Source organism: Melanostigma gelatinosum, assembly GCF_949748355.1.
Source record: "Melanostigma gelatinosum genome assembly, chromosome: 4".
Lineage (NCBI taxonomy): Eukaryota > Metazoa > Chordata > Actinopteri > Perciformes > Zoarcidae > Melanostigma > Melanostigma gelatinosum.
The window spans coordinates 5,895,768-5,916,677 of NC_136637.1; the positions used below are offsets into that span (position 1 = coordinate 5,895,768).

The 20,910-nt window shown below is 41.4% G+C and overlaps 1 protein-coding gene across 1 annotated transcript in view; it reads right to left on the minus strand.

Annotated features, from left to right (window-relative positions):
- Window positions 1-20,910, minus strand: part of lpp (LIM domain containing preferred translocation partner in lipoma) — a 129,768-nt gene that overhangs the window by 98,188 nt on the left and 10,670 nt on the right. The window contains exon 3 of the mRNA XM_079266716.1: window positions 9,797-9,842. The gene's annotated coding sequence lies outside the window, so the exon portion shown is untranslated. The remainder of the gene's footprint in view (window positions 1-9,796; window positions 9,843-20,910) is intronic.

A 20,910-nucleotide genomic window follows, 5' to 3' on the forward strand; every position in this document is an offset into this window, starting at 1 on the left:
ACACACCTCCGGGATTATTCCAGCAATCCACGATTGTTATGCTGACTGTGTATTTGTACAAGAATATTTGGTAAAAGTGGAGACATATATAAACATTAACGCTTGAGTGAAAGGATGTTCCCGGATCAATCAGTTCGTTAGAACAAGTTTAAAAATAAGTGTATTATTCTATCCTGCTGTGGATTTTCCCAGTTCCTCAATTTAAAAAAAAGAAATTGTGAAATGTTGCGACCTCACAGTAACTATCACGCCATAATATTACCATAAAACTCATCTTCTGTCACTATTTATCACACGGGAGTGTTAATGAGCCCATGCAGCATGAGGATGCAGGGTGACATCACTAGAACTGTCCCATCAGCGAGTTACCTGTCGGTCTGTAGAACTTCACGTCCACACCTCTTGGTTGGTTTGTAAAAAGTCTAAATCAACCACACTGGAGTAGCACTTAATGTGACATGGGCTAAAGTGCAACAACTGATGCTCTTCCCTGAGATAAAAGGATATCAGTCTTTTCATTTAGTTTTTTTTTTTTTTTGCCTGATTCACCTCAGCAGCCGTATTGGTTCGGTGACATACGGAAAACACGATAACACAACAAAGCTGTGAGGTCTCAATGCTGACGTCAACGTATAATCTCTCAGACACCCCGAACGCTGTGAGATCTTTAGAAGTCAGACTGAGTTAACACAAACCTCCACAGCAGTGTGTGTGTGCGTGCGTGCGTGCGTGCGTGCGTGCGTGCGTGCGTGCGTGCGTGCGTGCGTGCGTGTGTGAGTGAGAGAGAACACCAATGAAATTACAACATTCTTTTTCTTCCTCTTCAGTTCTGCCCTTGTTGTATTTTTATAAGAGCTGACAGAGATGCGTCAGCTCCCATTCATGTCTCTTAATGCAGAGCTTTATCGCTCTGCATTAAGAGACAGAGTGAAGAATCTCAGAATTTACGAGAAAGAATGCATGAAAAGCAACGAGCTCCAAGAACAGTTCAGTTCACTGTTGGAAGCTCCAGCAACAGTTCGTGGTGTACATTCAGTCGAGAAGATGAAAATATTCGAGGTCAATGGAAGACAGTGATTTTGCACCAATCAGGATTCAGCGATATTTGAATGGAAATCTGACTCCAGCTGGTGGGTTGTTTTTGCTTTTGATGACAGCGTTGTCGATCAAACGGCACTGAAACGCACCCACACATTCTCCATGAACTTTTTGACTCTCTCAATAGAACAGACATAATACATTTGCCACGATTATTTCATGTTATAGAGGAATCGTGTTTTCAGGGGCTTTGAGGTGTTCTAAAAATGCTCATATGTGTCCTCATGCAACAGAATATCACAAAGACAAAACCCCTCCAGGAGAGAACGACTGCTGCTGCAGGTGAAACACGTCACAAATCAGGAAGTGAAAAGAATCTCCCACAATGCTTGTGAACGACAGGTTTCCTCTGCACAAAGCGCCTGCTGACCAGATGCAACGCTCAGCACAGACTAACTGAATAACAAGCGACTGCAAACTCAACTGTGGATGTAAAAATACAGAAGACAAAAAAGAGTCACAGAATGCATAATCCCTATACTGTAGGAACGGTGGCTTAGCGGGATTCTGGATTCCTCACAGTCTCTGCCATATGCTGCTGTAGCTACACCTTTACAGTCCCCCCCCAAAGAGATGCTGAAATCCTTCAGTCAACAGAACCTCATCGAAGAAAAAGCTCCTCCGGTGAGACGTTGTCCACCTCAAATATCAAACTTGTCCCGACGCACAGCCAATGAGGACACTTCTGTTATCTTTCGTAAAAAACTTTGATCGATTTATGATTCCGTGACAGCGAGCGGACACGTCTCCCACTTCAGCGAGTCTGAGATTCCCGTTTCGCAGGTATTGAGCTGTTATTTTGATGTTGAACACAGCTTATCCTCTACTGCCGCAATGTGCGCCGCACGTCTATCCTCTCATTCAAACTTCTATTGGGTTCTGGCTCGGGGAACATAATCCCTCTCCCCGGCTCGCTGGCTGGCTGGCAAAGCCACATAGAATCAGTTCATCAATAACACTTTGTTTACAGAGCACAGATGACTTTGCCCGAGAATCTCCTCAGCACAGCGCTGGATATAAAGGCATGAATGAGCGTAAGCTCGTGACAATTTCATCTGAAGCCTGTTTTTAAATACTTGAGCTACCATTTAAGCAATTGCAGCAGACAGAGATTTCGCGTCGCCATTGTGTCCGAATCATTTGGGCTCGGCCCCGATGAAAGAGGGCCGGGGGCTCTGTTGTCTGGACTTACAGTTGTTGCTCCAGTTGTGCACTCTTTACTCCGGAGCGGAGAAAGGCCCAGTGGGCTTGCGGCCACGGCAGCGCTTCCTTCACCCTCTCTGTCTGTTCTGCAGGACCGCGGATACATGACAATGAGCAGCTTTAGGTCCAGAACTCATGCACGCTTTAAAACACTCACAATACCAGCGGCTAAGCTCACTGTGAGGTTCTTAGCCGCTGAGGGAGAGGGTTGGTATGAAAACAGCTATCAGCGAGAGAAAAGCTTCAGATTTATTACAAGGTAATAATCTGCATTTTAGGGTTCTATAAAACATTTCCTGTTTGGTCTCTGTTGCAATCGCTGGCTCTGCACTCACACTAAAAATCAGCAGGTTAAAGAACTGATCCACAGTCAGCAACAGAGCACCAACGCAATCCTGGGTTAACTCTACCTGGAACCAATGTGCTGTTGTGACCCTGTGTGTTTGTATATATATATATATATATTTATAAATATATATATGGGTGTAACGGTTCACAAAGTTCACGGTTGGGTTCGGTACGGTACAGTGGAGCCACGGTTCGGTACGGTTCGGTACAGTAGAAAACTATAAATGCAGAGAAATGTACTTGATTTTAAAATATATTTATTCATTACAACTAACATCACAAAGTTATTCTTTGACTTTGAACAATGATGGAACTATATCTGAGTGCCCCATCTTCTGGGGTGTCTTCTTAGCAACACATAAGCATAAAAAACAAAAACTGCTCCTTCATGTTATGTAGTATTGTTACTTACATCTTGCTTACATCTTGTATTGTTACTTACATCTTGCAAAAGAGATTTTTAATCTCAATGGGACTACCTGGTTAAATAAAGGTTTTTAAATTGTATTCAAACGTATTCGTCATGCGTACCGAACCGTGAGCCTCGTACCGAACGGTTCAATACGAATACGCCCTGAATAGTACTGATAATTGATCCAAGCTGATTGGTCGTCGCGCAACAACCGTCCATTAGCCCAGAGGGGATCCACTCATCTATTTATCTATGCAAGATATTTATTGGTATTTATTAGGTTTACATATGGGTGTGTAAACGCATCGGTAAGTTTGGGCATGACACAGACAGATTTTTATTTACTATTACATTTAGCTGAGCATCTTACATCATACTTCTCGATTAACAGATGTTTTGCTACTATTGCGTCAACAATAAAAATAAATGCACATTATTTGAACGCGGAGGTGGAACAGACCAGCGTCCCTGATGGGAAACACCAGACTCAAGCAAACTAAAATACACAAACAATGAATCAATAAATATATGTATTTAAATACCAGGTGTCCTCATTCAACCCACTTTAGTGTATCAAACAGCCATTTAGTGATATTATTTAATATTAACAACAGAACGAGTAACGGAGACATTACGATCAAAAATCAGTTTGGGAAAAAAATAAACACCTGAAAGGTATTCAATTATAATATCAGTCAGGACATTTTATTCCATTATTGGTGGAGTTATTACACTGCAAGGTTTTAACACATTTTCCACCAGGTTAAGTCAAATGTTTCTCACATTTTGAGGAAATGTATTTGGCTGCACATCCAGCGCAGATATCACATTAGAAAGATGTAAACCTGATTCTCGTCCCTCTAATTTTCACCGTTTCAGGAACTAAATCTCTCTGAAACAATGTTCTCTGACTGTTCAAGTTGCAAAATCCATTCGAGAGAAAAGAGCGAAATCGTTAAAATTCTCCTCTGGGTCGCCTTCACTTCACCACCGCCTTTTAATTCTGTAAGTGGTATTAGCATACTGGGCAGATAGATTTGCTAAAATGCAGGTGCACGAGGTCACAAACAGCAGATGTCCACCTGCACAGCGCCATACATTCGGCACTTCCTGCTGCACAAAGATGTGTTTGGTTCCAACAGTTAACAGTGTGATTTGATTATTTAGATCCACAGCAGAGTACATCACAGAGACTTTCCTCCACTGCAGACGAGGACTTTAGCTCAGGGATTTCTTGCAGATCGCTTTGGCAAACATCTCACAGCACAGATGTGTTGTTGTTGTTTTACGCTGAAACCTTCTTGAAAGGCCTCGGTAGAAGAACAGAAAGAACTGTAGGCGATTGTCTAAATCTAAAAAATTTGACACATTTGGACTTCCGTGAGTCATCCGTGGATCACTTCTTAAAAACAAATCGGATCTTTGTGGCGCTCCTGAAGAAAAACAAAGTGCTGAAATCCTGCTCGGCCAGCAGCATCTGTGCAGCGTTAGACGCTCGGGACTCGTTTCTAATCGTCTGCTTCTCCACTGCAGCGCCCTGACCCTCGGCGACACCCAAAGACGATTATTTAACAGCAAAGTTAAACTAGTTGTTTTTTTTGGAGGGCTTTATCCTTAATTGACTGATAGCTGTTGCTGTTTATGTGTCCCCGCTGCTTAAAAAAAAACAAATCCAAAGGCGCTCACTGGTCCGGCTGAATATCAGCCAGGGGTATCTATGTCGGCCCTCTTAATCACTCTGGGGTCGTCTTAATCTTCCCGTCTTATTTACTTGTTTTCGGCTCCTCACTTTCCTTGCAGAAAGTGATCGCGGGCAGCTCAGCGGAGCATCATCCCCGCGCTGCGCTTTCTCATGGAAGAGCTGCAGTAATTGCTGGAGAATACTCCTTCATCCTCAGTGTGTAAACACGCGGCCTGATAGCCACCATTCACACATATCTGCCGAGCTGCGAACAAAAGGCAACAATTGCTCCATCATACGCCGGTTCAATGAAACATTATTTTTTCATTGCAATTGTTCAAGCACGCGGCGCCCGCTCAGGCGACAGAGCAGCATTGATTCAGTGGAATCGAATCAGGCTCACAGTGTTGGCATTCTAAATACGCACTCCAGTTAGTAGAGTGTCCCTGCGCCAGACATGAAGTTCACCTGATGATTTACATCTGTGTGAAAGAAAACGGAGGAATGCAAACTAAGACTGCGCAACTATCATGTGAAATCTTTTGACACTTTAGGAGTTCAAATCAGGTAAAGAATTCATTAAAAAAAAATAAAAGCTCAGAAATTCTCCACATTAGGTTCTTATTAAAGAAATACGACACCCAAAAGTCTTTTCCCAAAAAAAAACAATGCAAACTGCAAACAGAATTCAGTATTCAGAGATATTTTGGTGAACATATGTTGGTGCTTGTTTACTGGAGTCCTTTGAGAGGGTGAAAACGTGCCGCCATAAGGGAGGAGAATGTTGCCTTAGCCGGGATTTTAGGACAACTGAGGACATGGTGAGGATATGTGGACCAGAAACAACAAGAATGTCTCTTTTTTTTAATCACTGATTTTTGTGTCGTTTATCTATTTATTGAACCGTTCACTGATACTTTGTGTTGAATTTATTTCCTAACCTCTAAGTGCTGTTCAAAGCCTTTATAGAGTCATTATTTTTGCAGCAATCAAATCCAAATGCATAGGTGTAATTCTACTGGAATATGCTTTTAATCAACCAATAGAGTGGAAGTGTTTTATTGTGAAATTTTAGGAGTTGCTTAAGCAAAACAACAAAAAAACGTGCCAACGACTCTTTCCTATGAACAATAAAAGACGACAATTATAAGACAATTTTAACAGCCAAATGTCAGGTCTCCAAGGCGAGTGGGGGAGTGTGTTTTATACTGAATGCATGCTTCATTTTGGGGGGGGGGGGGGGGGGGTTGGGGAGAAAGAAAGGAAGAAAAAAGGACAGACCCTGTGGCATGACTGCACTATCAGCCAAATGTGATGATGTTAATGAGTTGCGTATGCCACAACACAGCCACCCTGGGTCTTTGTTATGCAGTGCTTATGAATGCAAAACTCTTCACTTCATCCGCTGGCATCATTATTTTGTATATCTTTCATTCTGGACACTTGTTTATATGTTATGTTTAGAAGAAGCTCGAATCATTACAGCGGTCAGCCGTGTAAATATTGAATCTGATAATGACAAACCTCAGATATGTCTCATATTGATATTTCAAACTGTTATAAGGACAATGTCTCCAATGTATGTGGAGAGAGATTTTATCTGAAACTGTTTCACAATGTGAGCTTTTTTTAAATTTACTCTTTGCTAAGTCCTCTCAAACTAAGACTAGCAAATAATAGCGTAGCATCCGCCGTCTCTACGTAAAAACCTGTGGAACCAACATTACCACAGCACGTTAAAAGCAAATCATTAACTAGCGTTAGCTCGTCTGAAGGTATACTGAACGTATACACATGCTGCTTTTGTTTTTTAACGCTTGTTACAATTGTTCCTTATGTTCAGTGTCTTCTGTCCCGATCCCCCCATGATGTGGTGCTTCATGTTTACACTCATCTGTAGCTTCAGCTTCTGTCTTCATCTATCTAACCAGTCCTCGATGCTGAATCAGTTCGACGTCCCGGATGTATTCTTCAAACGCATATTGTTTTCAAAAATGAGATAATATTCACACGGTGCATTATTCATTGGTGGCTAGCCGTCACATCGGCCTACACTGTGTGTACATCACCATGATACATCGCGTGGGTAAATGTTTAGAACTTTGACAGACACAGAGCAGGTGGAACAGCAACGGTAAAGGTTGTGGACAGTCAGAAGAAAAAGTTGTGACGCATCATCTGTACATTTTTATATGAAACTGGGAGACACTAAACAAGACGCTCTTAACGTCACATTACTCCACTATCTTTACATATATAATGCTCTGAATTCTTAAAAATTAAGTCACGTCTGACAATTAATGCCAAAAGTATCAGATACCATCTACCGGTACATTCATCCTGTTACCGGCTCTCAGGCTACACTTTAGCTGCTGAGCTAACATTATGCTAGCTAACGTTAGAGTCTCTGACAGGGCAACCTGCTGCTCAGTTCAGCAAAATGAACCCATGCTTTAATAAACACATCATTTTGGAAACCAATCTGTTCATAAAACACGTTATGGTTTCTTTGGTGGTGTTGGCGGAGAGGCGTGAGTCTAATAATACTTATCAAGGCCACATCTTTGCCGGCTCTTTTGTCTGCCCTATATCTCAGGGCACAAGTGAGCTTATTATTACTCGAAGAACAAAAGGGTGCTAATGAAAGCCGTAGCGGGGAGGGAAGCTTCTTGGACCACCTGTTCAACATTTTCATATTCAGTGAAGAAGAGCTCAGGTTCCCATATGAGCACCTTGCCATCTGTTTTTCAAAAATATATCACATTTTGGTATTCAACCACTGTGCACGCTTTGCTAAACACAAAGAGCTCAGAGCTCTGCGATTTGCACGTCTGCCTGTACAGTTTGTGCAATATGCTGTATGCGCTGTATGTTAAATCTTCTATGTTTCATGTAAGTGAAGCAACTTCAAAGAGAATGCAGACACACGACTGATCGGAGTTAATCTAAAGGCGTACATTTAAATGTCAGGCCGAGAAAACAATAATCAACTCTACACGTCATTAGAATTTAAAACATACACGCACGACTCGTATTTTAAATCAATTATAACAAGGACCATTAGTGTTATCACGACATACAAACACAATTGTGATCCGGCAGTTAAGGGAGTTCTCAGCAGCTTATCAGAAATAATGCCAACAAAGAGTCAGCTAATCAGGAGAAAAAGACAAAAGAATGGCTGCGGGCTTCACTAATGCACCAAATGCATACTTAATATCCAGCAATAAGCTCTCCAAGCATGAGTTCATCATAAACATACATATATTTTGATAAAGTCTTTCTTCATCTGTGCAAATCTAGATCTTAACATAAATATTGCTGTGTATAGAACTCTTCCAATACATCATTTTGATATCTGATCCTGAAATTATGGTTGACACGAGTGACGGACAATGTTGTTGGCATGCTGCGTGGTTGTTTTGATGTATTTTGTTTTTGTTTCATTTAACTATTTGTTCAAATGTATTTCCTCCTGGCCTTTTGCCAGGTGCATGAATTGCTAGTATTATTTCTTACTTGTTTAGGATTTGTTTTTCTTTGCAACAAAAAAAACCTGAATAAAATATTTAAGTATTAAAGTTTTTCTTTATATTTAAAAACTTACATTTGAGGGATGTCTCTCCCATTTGTTTTAGTTGCCAATGACAGGACATGCCACCTAAACAGGAGGAGGCAACAGTTTACTGTTATCGTCACAGGAAGTGGTTACACTGATCCTCAACGTGACTTTTGTGATTGGATGTAAAACTCAACCGTGTCTTATGTGCGTCCACACTGTCTATAAATTATTCACAATAAAAGTTGCCCGTTATTTTGTTATGTTAAGCTTTTATTTTGAAAATCAGGGAATATTTATGCTTCTTCGGGTATTTCACGTTTTTGAGCTCAAATCATAATTCCCGAGTACGTGAAGATCAGTAAATGTCCCCAATTGTTGTACAGCTGTTCCTTTTACTGTGAACGCATGATTAAGATTTTGTGGATGAAAACGAGTCACATGACCTGTATTTTTATCTTCCCCCTTTCCCCTCAAAATCACAATAGGGGGTCTGTAAATGTACCACGCACCTGTTTAGTCTTAAAGTGGTGCCGTGAGATTAAATAATAAATCCATTCCTATGCTGGAGACTGTGGGAACTCTTACACGGAGCTCGTGTATCTGCTAAAGAGCGAACTGGACCTTCTATTTGATTCAATTCACAAATGACCAAATTGAGATTGTAGAGTACAAATAATATAAATATATAAATTAAGAAGTAAAATACAAATTCATTTTTGGCTAAGATTCAATGAAGAGGGGTTTGTATTTAATTATCATGTCATAATCAGATACACACAACTGTATATTGTGCAGAACCAGAGAGTATGTGTGCATATTAAGTTCATGGGTCATTTCCAGTCCAATGAATCAATATGATTGAATTTAACGACACTTTGTCGATATTAGAAGCCCAGATCAAAGGGCTTTTACAAAAGGACCTTTGAGTCAGAACAAGAGTTTCCATTCAGCAGCTTTTGACGATGTGGGAAAAGAAACTCTGGGTCAAAATGAACGTCTGCACGGCACTCCAACAGAATAATGTTTTTTTACGACGACCACTGACATTAACGACCCATAATATTGTGTTTAGTTAATACAGATTCACACACAAACAACTGAGTCACAGCAACATATACGTATACAATAAATGAATATTAACACATATCACTGCAATATTGAAAACAATATCTATGGTATTTAGTTTTGTTGTCATTTTGTTTCTCAAGGGATTTTGAGAACAGTGTAGGCGAGGTGGAATGGTGAAAATAAATGCTTTGTGATTACTAGTTTACTAATAATTCAAATCTGGGAGATGTGGACGTGAGATGGCCCAAAAAAAAGAAAAGAAAAAGTCTCTTAACTCTCGCAGCAGTTCTTTTATAAAGTAAAATACACATTAATATTGTCCACAGGGGGAAAGAGAAAGAGACGGCAGCAGACGTGTTCATGGTCTGTGAATATATATACAGTATCGTACTGTAGGAGGGGAGAAATTAGGTCGAGTACTTACCCAAATTGTCACACTAAGCGATGCCGGGGACTACAGGATCAGACACCTGAAAAGACACAACATGATTATACAGCAAAGCAGCAGAAACGTGATGTGAGAATATCACTCGAGGCCGAACGGATCCGCATCCATTCATCCAAACTGTCCGATCTTCGGCTGCAGCCGCTGTTCATCGCGCCACCTTTCATGCAATTGTTTACTTGAACAAAGTTGGCATTAAAAAGTGCAGCTCTAACTCCCAAAGTGAAACCCCAACTTTTGACTGCAGGGGATACATTCAAAAATGATAATTGTGAGTGAAATTTCTATTTCTGGTGTTGTGAATGTCCTACATTCGGTTTAGATACAGGTAAGGGTGGGGGTGGAATGATTCATGTCTCCAGGGCCCTGAAGATGTGTACTCCTCTTGCTGAGGAATTCGTTTGTTCTGATAAATTGACATTGTCAGTTTCCCCACAATGCCAGTGTGGCATATACTATGGGGAGCAGTGGTGGGAACACAGATGCTACATGCGACTGGCGTCAGTCAATGTGACAGTTCTTGTTTTGTCTTTTCTTTTGAGGGTGGGGTGGGGAGAGGGGGTGGGGTGGGGGGGGTGGGTCTATTTTTCTAAATCTGAACTTCCAAGTCGAGGAAGCAGGAAGGAATAGGAATTAATACACCTACACTCCCCTTCTCCCTTTAGAATGGCAAAAATCTCTTTGTACCCACATCGTAATTACTGGTGGGCGCCAGTTTGGGATTGTTATCCATGCCTCCTTCACACTTTGGTTTTTTGGCAAGTATAATCCAATGTTTTGAGAACATGCAGCCGACAACTAAAGTATTTTCTCAACTTCCCTTCAGTTCCTTTACGCCGCGCTAATGTTAAGGAACAACTAGTGCTTGAAGTGGCGTTCCTTGTTCTAGCATATGCTCCCCTACACTTTTCAGAGGCGGCGTGTTAAAAAGGAGCTCAGCGAGATAGCCGGGCGAGGAGGAAACGGTAACCAGCAGCCGGGGACGCTGAGGACATGTTCCTCCAGAGAGACGATGTTGATGTTCAGACTATTTTGGTGTCGTTTCATGCGGTCTGAGACGCCGATTCTTTTTTCCTTATCTTTTCTAATGCAGTCTCAATTACTGAATTAATATTAATTAAAACCGTTTTACGTTTTCCCTTAGAATCAGCAGATTTAGTGTTGAACACCGTGTTACCACAGAAAGAGAATCCTGCTTTGTATTATAGTCAGTTGAATGTGGAGATGTGTGCGCCTGATGTGTTTTTAAGTTCATATTTAATCAAAACTTAAAAATAACCAGATAAAGTGCAAACATTTTCTTGAACTTTTTGTGCAACATCGTAAACAATCAGCTGATAATTTGATCGTCAGATTATCAGAATGGTTTGAGATTAATTTTCTATTCACCAAACTTTTCGGCTTCTACAACGTGAGGATTTTGCAGTTTTTCTCAATTTCCAAATTGAAAATTTTTGATCACACAAAATAACATTTGACATTCTCCACCCCCCACCCTCCCATTCATTTTATGAACGATTAATCAGTTAAACGAAAAACTAAATAAATGGAACAATAAACAGAAAATAAAATGTGTTAAAAATTCAACAACATATTTTCCTCAGTGATATCCATCCTTAATAACTCGGGTTTTATCTGCTGACGTGTTGGGATATCAGCCATTAGACTTCTGCCCAAACACAGAAGGTAATGGAATTTCATTCATTGTCCACGAAGCATCGAAAAGTGGCTTTAGAAAAAAGAAAGAATAAGAATGAATGTCCTCTGATTTTGCGTGCATCCAGGATTTGTTTTCATTTCGTTTGTGCCCGTTGATTTCTGGGATTCTCCAATGTCAGATTTTTTGCTGCTCATCTCTTCGGTAGCAGAACATTTTACGAGTGGTCAAGATAAGACGGGGAGAAAACATCTCGTTTTCACAGCCACCAAGAGTTTGTCCAACACAATTTGAGGAACACAAACGACGCATGACTATCATATAATCAACTAAGATTCAGATATATTTTATTGGATTCATTTTTATGAGTAGATTATTACATATGTGGTGTGAAGAAATACTACCAGACCACTGACGCCTCGTTCAGCTCCTGAGTTACTGACACACCACTACTGACACTAACATCACATGTTTACTTTAGGCTTATTTGACAGTGCTTCAATTTCACCACTTCTTTCTTCTTCTTTTTCTGTTGGTGGCATCTCTCCCATTCTTGGGCCTGTGCCAGAGTATTTATTACAGCGGCTGCCCGTATACAGTGTGCAGGGGGCGTAACCAGTGCTGATAATTAACACTCTGCCACACGCCTCCAGTTTATGAAAGAGTGGGATCCATCATTCGGCCCACCTGGGTCAGGCCCAATGCGAGGAACACTTCACAGAGCTCCCGGTCAACAGTCTTTGTTGGGAATCCCCACTGGGAGTGAGGCGCGGATTAATTATGGATTAATTATTAGTTAGCGAGTGAGGGGAATCTGCCTGGAGTGATACAGACACAGGCACGCAGAAAAAAGGACTCCTCCAAAGCCCGACGCCGGGGCAGCAACCTGTCAATCACAAGGCATCCCCGCCCTAAAGCATCCCCTGCTTTATGGTCTGTTTGACTCTAAATGGAGCATCATTTACGAAATGAACATCATGCTGTGTTGCAGAAGACCTGAAACTAGAGATTGAGACCATAAACTCATGTTTACAATGTTTACTGAGGTAATACATCAAGAGAGAAGGAGAGTAATTTTCTCATAGACTTCTATACAACCAGAGGAGTCGCCCCCTGCTGGTCAGGAGAGAGAATACAGGTTTAAGCCGACTAGTGCGTTCCCTTTTCAGACCTGGAGGTTACCGCCTGGATTTAAATAGCTGTCTATGCAGATTACGCTCAACTAAACACGACTAAAATAACCTTGACGTGTTAAAGATAAAAATGCCGTCTCACAGAGTCAGAGTGGATCGATACATTCAATAAAATGAACAGTAGTGGTTGACATCAAAATGGCTTTCAGTGGGGATTACCCAGTCTTTTCTACCAAGGGTACAGAATCGTGCTACTAATATTTGATCTACACCTCAATTGTCCCCCAGGGTAGATTTAGTGAGCGCCATTAGTCTTCTTTTAAGCAACTTCTGAAGCATGTATGCCTTGTACATGCAGTTCCACATACTCACTCCTGGATTCTTCCTAATGCAAACAACAGCCTTTAACCACCACAGGCTGGTGAACTGCCAAACATCCATCATCATAGAAATCCATGTATCACAACCAGCAACTACCTCTCCAGCTACCAAATGGGAGCGAAAATGAGTCATCAAACCAGAAAAAAAAATCTTGATATACAGTAGCACCAATATCTGACCCATCACTTGAATTTGTTTCCCCGCCCCTGAGAAGACGGGGACATGGAACATATCCACTATGTTTGATTTATCTCAGACTTAGTCTCTGCGCTACAGACCCAAACACAAACAAAAGGGCTCCAGCACATTCTGTGCTACAACATCTGGGGAGTTGTGTAATATGATGATCCGGCCAGAAATGGTGGAAAACACGGGTCAAAAGGGCTCATGGGTTTATGTTCGCCTCTCAGTTGCAAACTGCAGCCAATCCAATGAGTTAAGAGCAGAATGTATTTACTTTGTAATCGTTGAAGATGCTGGTACTTGCATGGCGCCTCTAAGGCACCGGTAATAGCAGCTGTGCAGAAATCCGGCCCTGCAGCAGAAAACATTTTTCACTCTCGTAGCAAACATCAAAATGTACATGTTTTTCCATAAATCTACAGTAGATACTAAAGTAAATACAAGGCTCGTGTTAATCCCAGTAAATATGCCACCAAACATAGAGCTGTCACACTACAGCCGCTTGGCCTCGTTACTGCAGCTGGTGCCGAAATGATGGCTAATGAACTTACCAAATAAATAACACAACCGTAGAATAGAATTTACTTTATTCCTTTTAATTCAACCGCTTGAGGCTATTTGACCATCACAGATCGTAGTCTCTTGTGACGATTCTCAGACTTACTCTGGTGTTAAGAGGAGCATCTTTTTTTCTATTATTTCAAAGCAGATGTATGGACATGTATCTATTGAAGGTTATATCCCTGGAATATGAGAGTCATATTGAACCTAAAACTTTGTGTGTTGCCTCTGTGTTTTGTTCATTTACAGGTTTTGTTGTGCAGGCGGTCACTGTCTCCATGGGCCGTGTGTAGCACACTACTGGCTCAAACCGGCGACGACTAACATCTGGTTGTTTCTAGAACGCCGGCGTGCACCGGTCCCTTTCACGTACCGCGTGGTCTTTGGTTTCAGGTCTTTGTCCCGCATCCCCCCAGCATGCATTGCTAGAGATTCAGCTGAACCAAAGCCACTTCTACCATTAGAGAACTGACCTTACACAAGTGCATCTCATCAACCATGCATTTCCTGCAGACAGGGCATGTATATTTTACATTACATTAAATAGGACATTTATAAACATTCTCGTCAGTGCTCAGGCGTATATTTATTTTTTTTAACAGTCAAATAAAATGAGCAAATTTCATTCAATGTCAAATCCATTACAATAACTTAGGTAAAGCTACTTTCAGCCACACAATGAGTTAAATACTCAAATTATCAGAGCCATTAAACATTCAGATGGAGCAATTTGCTATCAAACAAAAGTGATCATCAGAGTACATTCGACCATTAACACATTTCTAAAGACCCGCAATCTGTCAAAGAAACGCAATTTAGGCCCTGAAAGGGCTCTTCATTTATCAGCTTGTGATGGACAGGCCTGCCCTCTTCTTCCAACCTTCATCCTGGTCCTCCTGCTTCACTCTGCTATTTTCATAAGCTTTATATGATGCATTTGAATACTCTTTTGAATATTGTTTCTTTACAAGAGCTGACCCAAACATTATTCTCATACAGGTCTGCCAAAGCCGAGGAGCAGCGGGTCGCACTTCCTCTGTGGACGCATGCTTTCTAAGTGCTCCGACAATGGACAGCTTGATTGGGCCTCGATGTTTACAGCCTGAGCGGGTCGACCAAACCAATAAAGAATACATATCCCTGGAACACACCTCTGCCTTTTCCCCCCTCTGCCTTACAGTGTATTTATAACCACCCTCGACAGGAAGCAAGCGGCTCCTCTGGTTTACACCTGACCTGCAACCCGTTGGTGAGAGCTCCACCCGGACCAGGAAAAACAGCTTTCTCACTTAGAGGGGAGCGGCTCCCGGACCCAACGCAGCAGAGGGACTTTCACAGCCAGTTAGAAGTCTTCACTGCACCTCTTGTGAATACTAGTATTCAAAATGCACTAATAATACACCTCACTTTGAGTCGTTGCATTAACTGTCTGTAAGAGACTGTCTTAAAGAAATCATAATCTTTCTTTAACAATGTACGATGTTGTGAAGTATTTCACTTTGCTACTGTGCTTAAAAGCATCTGTTGTAGATGGCATTAAAAAGGCATATAGACACAGCTTGTACATTATCTGCCCGACTCCTCCTCAGCCTAACCTCAGTGTGCGTTTTAGGATTTCTTTCCTGCAGTGAGTCATTCCTCACCTGGCCACAGGTTGCCGCCACCGAGTTTCACCTGACCCAGTCCTGTGTAACTGTTGTTGCTGCTGGAAGGCGCCGGCCTTTCCCGTGTCAACGGTTTGTTTTGCCTGCAGATTTTACCGTGTTCATTCTTTTCGGTGTGTCAGTTGCTCTGTGACCCGGTTCCAAAGTCCGCCGTCACAGACCTTGACATTCACTTCTGATAAGTGTGTGAGGCACGGCGGCTGTCCTACGCTCTTTGAGAGTTCTCTTACAGACACTTCCTACATGTCTGCAGTGCTTCAGGTATCATTCGGGGCTTTTGCACCCTCCGGACGAGTCCATGAGAGTGTGGCGTTTAGGGTGCAACGTCACTCAGTCGATCTGTTACTTTAATGCATTATTAGGTTCGATCTCACCCCCCCCCCAGAATCTGCAGAGGCTTCCACTTGCAGGCTGCAGAGGTTATCACTGGTTAATGGTCACTACGACGGCGTCACAAAGAGGAGAAGTTGTGAGCTTTACGATCACCGTGCTCCGAGCGCGTTTTCTACGACAAGCTCTCACCACCAATACAGCAAATGCTGCAGTTAAAGAAAACAGGAATTTACTTTAAAAGATGCTGTGAAATATAATAAATATTAATAATAGTTTCCAGTTTGTAATCCAGTGTCCTTGTGTTGATAGTTCACGTCATTGCTTGATAACTGCCAAATATATATATTTTTTTTTTTTTTTTCGACCAGAATCCCTCCTTTTTTCCTCAGTGTAACAGATCAGATATTTGTGATGACTTTTGATCTGGCACTTACTACAGCCTGTCTACATGTCATCAACTGAATGTGAATGGAATCGTTCATGAAACCACACGTGACCATCAGCTTGTTGTAGCAGCTAGCAGTGTTTGGATTTCTTCTGGCAAGAATGTTGTTGACAACATGAAGTCAAAGTCAAAGTAGCTGTACTTGTGTTCTGTGATTAACTTGTGATTTAACTGAAATGATCTCAGTATATGACATTCGTGAAAACTTAATCTCCCTTGTATTCAATTGAAGTCTCATAATGTCTCATAAGCACATTAATAGAAACATATCTTGACAGTAACTGTTCCTCATTGGGATCTAGTTCCTACGTGTAGCAGAAAGACATGCCAGGGGGCTTCTCCATGAGTTCATCACTAGACTGCAGCACGGAGCAGGATAACACACGCCACCCCTGAAAGGTGGCAAACACAAATCTGGGGCTTTGCTTTGGATCTTTCTTCCTAATTTGATGGTGCAACAAATGAAAGTTGGAGGGATTTAAGAGATTAATGCATCTAATGTACTGGATCTGTCCGATATTAACACAAGTGACCTCAGCCCTGACACGTAAGGTCCCCTCAGCTGTAAAGCCCACATGTATAACCTCAAACAAAAGCATGCAGGGAGCTCAAACAACAAGCCGGCCGCCTACGCAGAGCGATTGATCCACAGTGCACACCACAGCGTGTACAATTGGATAATCCGTTAATGAAGCAGATTCTGGGCCAAATCACTCAGACCTAGACTGTGACCTTTAACCTGTATGTATTATTAACATGTATATACACGAGTACAGTGCAAGTAAATGCACATGTGGAGACAAAGAAGCTTTTCTCTTGATGCTGTGACAAACTGACAGTATGTGGAGGACCCCTCCACCTCTTCCTATACACTTATAACAGCATTAGCAGTGCTTTAAGTCTAAATCTTACTGCAGTAGTGCTTTTAACGGCACCAAAAAAATATGAATGGCTTCCATTTAGTTAAGCCTCTGAGTTTTGCTTTTCTTTGTTTGGGGTCCACATCCTGCTTGGAATCCAATTTAGGTTCAATCAGTATGACATCACAGACGATATAATGCAGGAGAAAGGATCCACGTCGAGGTGTCTCTTCCACAACAAGCATCACCTCCGGTTCTCCGGTTCTCCGTACATACCGTACTTTTCGGACTATAAGCCTCTACTTTTTACCCCACGCTTTGAGGCCTCGGCTTATAGTCCGATGCGATTCATATACGGATTTTCCCGTAGCTTTTCTCCGCCACAACAACAACCGCAACTTCCGGTTCCGGTCTAACACAACATTTACTAGCTCCCGACACAGAACAGTTGCTACCAGCAACCCCTCTGCTACCAGCTGTTACTGACAGGGTCGCTACAATATGGATGAAGTACCTTTGACCTACCTCTCACTGGGACTGTTAACAAAAAAGGTTGAACGCAAGATGCTTTTAACAGTACATGTCCGACTCGCTAGCTTCTAAGCTAATTTTAACATTACTGCCAATGGGGAAATGCTAACCGCGATTGGCATTCGCGAATATATAATATATCTTTGTACATCTTTTCATGCAGACATACTTTATGTACACATCGGATTACATTATTTTGTTATTGTGTCGTTCAGATCTCTGAAGAATGCCTTCGGATCACCAGCGAGACCTCCGGAGGACTTTGAGTGAATCCCTTGACAAATATGTGGCTTGCCTGCTGAGAAAGGGTGCTTTTAAAAGATGAAAGACCTGGAAAAGCTTGACAAACAGGTGGGAGAGGTGCCTTTAGCCAAGGGCAAGCTAAAGTTAACCCGTAGGCCTGTCTTCCCTTTGACCTCAAAAACTTGAGCTCTTGGTAAGTTGAGCAGCCTAAGGAGCTTTGTCCGCCAACGCCTCTTTCCCCGAGTTAAAAATAGTAGATTTACATTTTTTAAAGTAGAAAGCAGTTCTTTTCTGCAGCGGGGCAACAGCAGACACGGAGCGGCTGTCTGTTCGTTGGCAGAAGATACTTCCAAACAAAACCAGTCAACGGGTTGGCGAGTAGGCACGGGACGATATTAACAAAGTCACGTCAAGATGAACCTTAATAAGATTATTCACAACATTGACTCATAAAATGGCTATAAATCATACTGGAATTATTCTATCTTGCACATTTTTAAGTTACTGAAAAACTATCTTAAATACATGATAAGCCGCCCCTGTATACACTGACAAGAATAGCAATATTGTGAGTCCTCTATTTTTTCACTTCTCATTCCTGATAATAAGCTCGACAGCTGTTTCAGGTCACTCATGAGGATTTCCATGATCATTCTGAAAATGTAAAGTCATCACAATCAACATTTATTTTTTTAACTCCAATTCCACAAGCTGAATGGTTGGAGTATTTAGTAAGGTACTAAAGTTAAAGTTAGTATTTTGTCTTTTCCTCAGCACTCAATCATTCCTCAGGACACGGACCATGAAGACAGAGTGCTCACATCCTCACCTTCATAGATCGTCTATGATGCTGCCATGTGACCGGATATGATGTTGAAAGCACGTTCTAAATAAGACGAAGATCAGATTCATCTGACTGCTTGTATTAACGAGACACCACCAGCCAAAGACATCTTTTTCCATGCACTGGTCAATTTAGAGATTTTGGGCTATTTTGCTTCCATGACACATCTTTCAGACGAGTGGATATAAAACATCCAAAATACACATTCAGGTGTTTATTTTACTGCTTTGTCTGTTTGCGTCTTCTAAATTCACCAAAACGTCAACATATAATAATGCCTCATTTATACATTTAAACATAACTTTTCTGAAAACTTGTAATACAAAAACTAATTGTTTTATTGTAAGTAATCCCATCTGGGAAAGATTCATAGTGATATCCATTAGTGACATTTTTGACCCTATTCACCTGTAAAGTCTTCAACATGTTATTTTACAAAACATATCTTTAAAAGCCGTTTCCTCTCAACATGTTTTCTCTCAGACTGAGTCAGAACTCTCCACTGCAGTAGCTCTTACACAAACCAAACTTTACAGTTCACATATCACTCAGAGCCTGATTTATGCAATGTTTTATTCCCCAAAACATGTGATTTAGATGGTGACAAAAAGAGGTAAATCCTCTCAGTGAACACCTTTGAGTCTAATAAGTCAACCAATGAAGAATGAACCTGGCTTTAACCAACGTTCACATTTCTGTTCTGATTTATTGACAAACCTGTTCAGTTCTAACATCTTCTGTTGGGGACACCAACATGCATTCTGCATGTTTTCACAGCTCACTTGTAGAAGCACATTACATGTAAAAGCAAAAGACAAAGTACTTTTCGGTTGACGAGGCTTTCCTTACTTTGAAAGAAGAGCTTGAGTGAGGAAAGCCTCCTTTCCAACACATACAAAGTACATCTACATCTATTCCTAAAAAGAGGATGCTACACGAACACGGATCAAGACTGCCCCGATGTAGGGATCGCATGGAGGGGTGAGTGTGAGGTTAAGTGAAGTCCCAGGTGTAACACTGCCAGAGCACACAGTGACTTCCAGCTAAGAGGATGATTTGGGTCAGTAGGTAATTGCATTGGACCACAGGGACTGGCTGGCAATTAATCCTGCCAATGAGCCACATGAAATATGTACATGTATACAGTGTGCCAGTAGACGGCTGAATGCAGGCTCCTCCAAAAGAGGGATGGGGTAAAAGTTCTGCTGCTCACACCGGCGACTCACGGCTACGATGACGCAATAAGATAACGCAATAAGATGGTGGCAGAACTAAAGGGTGTTGTGTCTGACGTAGCACAAAATCAGAACGCTTCCAACTTAGTTTATTACTTCCTTAACATCTCAAAGATGAAGCTCGAAAAATCCCATGTTCTCTAGCTTCTCCAAAACTGTTTTATCAGCCGCTTTGACGGTTTCCATGTGTCCAGGAGCATCCCTTCTCTTTTATTGATCAAGAGAAACCGGTGCCAGGTTAAGAGTTAACTTCAAGCTGACAAATGACTCCAGAAGGCAAACAGCAGCAGCTTGTATTTTACTTCTCTGGTAATGGCTGACATTCCATTATAGCTCAATTTACAGTCTCGCCGTTCTCTCCAGAGTGCTTTGAGAATGCTTCCTGTGCATCCAGGAGACTTTTAAAAACTAAAGGTTACATTTAACATTACAAGACGACAAGTTGTCGGTGTAAAAGTTCATTGGCGTGAGTGAAGAAGACACAAGGTTGCTATTTGTCACAACTGCAATTTCACAATAAGCCACGGACGAACCACCGTAACAACATCTGAAACAACCTAATCAGACACTGTTTCTATCGTGACTCTTTCCCATCATGCTGCTCACAGTAATCTGATGAGTGAGTCTCCGTTACACAGGACTGCTGATAAAGGAGCTAACAGCTAATGCTAACCGAGGTTATTACGATGCGTTCAAGCTCTGTTCAGTGAAAATGAGTATTGCGTGAAAGCAAACTATAACTATCATGACAAGTTCAAATGTAGTATTGTAAAATTAAGTTGTTAGCGAGAAACTGGAATAAATAAATTAGTTTGAAGGAGACGTTTCCACAGCAACATAAAACAGATATTATAGAGGGATTTATTCTTCCTAACACTAGCTCTAAGCAGCTTAGAATACATCCTTAAAACTAGTAATGCCAACATGGCTTTTAGTCAAAGCAAACAGTTCAATAAAAAATCTATTATTTCCTACAAATTTAAAGTTTTTGTGTTTAGCAAATAACCACAAAAAAGACTTAAA